Source organism: Lagopus leucura, unplaced genomic scaffold (genome assembly GCF_019238085.1).
Source record: "Lagopus leucura isolate 7727_CA_CO unplaced genomic scaffold, USGS_WTPT01 34872-0_obj-0_obj, whole genome shotgun sequence".
NCBI lineage: Eukaryota > Metazoa > Chordata > Aves > Galliformes > Phasianidae > Lagopus > Lagopus leucura.
In genome coordinates, this window is record NW_024968539.1 from 3,816 (window position 1) to 5,206 (window position 1,391).

Genomic DNA, 1,391 nt, shown 5'->3' on the forward strand with positions numbered 1-1,391 from the left:
CCATCCGTCCATCCATCCATCCATCCATCCATCCATCCATCCATCCATCCACCCGTCTGTCCATCCATCCATCCACTCTGCACCCCTAAGACTCTGCAGCCTCAAACCCTGCGCCCCTAAAACCTTGCACCCCTAAAACCCTGCACCCCTAAAACCTTGCACCCCCCAACACTGCACACCCCAAAACCCTGCACCCCAAAACTCCGCACCCCTGAGCTCTGCTCCCCCCTCGCCCCGCAGCCCCAGCACACGGAGCTCCGCACCTCCACCCCCCTGCACCCCCAAAACCACGACCGGCCCCCCGTGCCCCCCCCCCCCCCTGGAGGCAGGCACCTTCACGTGCCCAACACCCCCCCCCAGATGGTGAACCCTCCCCGTCTGTCACACGCGTGTGCGCGCAGCCCCCGGCCGTCTGTCTGTGTGTCCGTGTGTCTGTTGTGGTGGGGATGGGGGCGGCGCTGCGCGTGGGGGGGGTTGGGGGGGGGAATCCCATCTGCCACCCGTTGCCTGCACTGCGCTGGCTGCTCGCACGGGGATGGAGATGGGGACAGAGGGGGGGACGCGTCACACCGTCCCTGGCTCGGCCCTCTGGCCACCGTTGTCACTCTGTCACTGCCCCCTGGCGTCCCCTGGTCACTAGCGCTACTCATCGCGTCCCCATCGCTGTCACCCGGTGCCACCAGGAGCAACCGAGGACCCCATAGGTCCCCATCAGTGCCACCCAGCACCAACCAGGATCCCACTGATAGCCACCAGGTCCCTGTCCCCCATACCTGATGTCACCAGGCCCATCCCACTGTCACCAACCAGGTACCCCCCCCCCAAGTCTCCATCACTGCTCCCTGGCACCAACCAGGACCCCATGGATACCCATAGGTAGCCCCAGGTCCCCATCACTGCCACCTGATGCCACCAGTTCCCCATCAGTGCCACCCAGTGCCACCAAGGACCCCATAGGAACCCCCATCAGTGCCACCAGGCACTGACCAGGACCCCATAGGCACCCCCAGGTCCCCATCAGTGCCACCCAGTGCCACCAGATCCCCATAGGAACCCCCATCAGTGCCACCAGGCACTGACCAGGACCCCATAGGAACCCCCAGGTCCCCATCAGTGCCACCCAGTGCCACCAGCTCCCCATCAGTGCCACCAATCAAGACCCCATAGGCACCCCCAGGTCCCCATCAGTGCCACCAATCAAGACCCCATAGGTACCCCCAGGTCCCCATCAGTGCCCCCTGGTGCCACCAGCTGCCCACCATCCCCCCCCTCACCCCCCAGCTCCCCATGGGGGCACCAACCACATCCCCACCCACCACCACCCGATGCCACCACATCCCCGCTCCCCAAGCAGCTCGCGGTCCCCAAGGTAGGTGACATCCCCCCCCCCC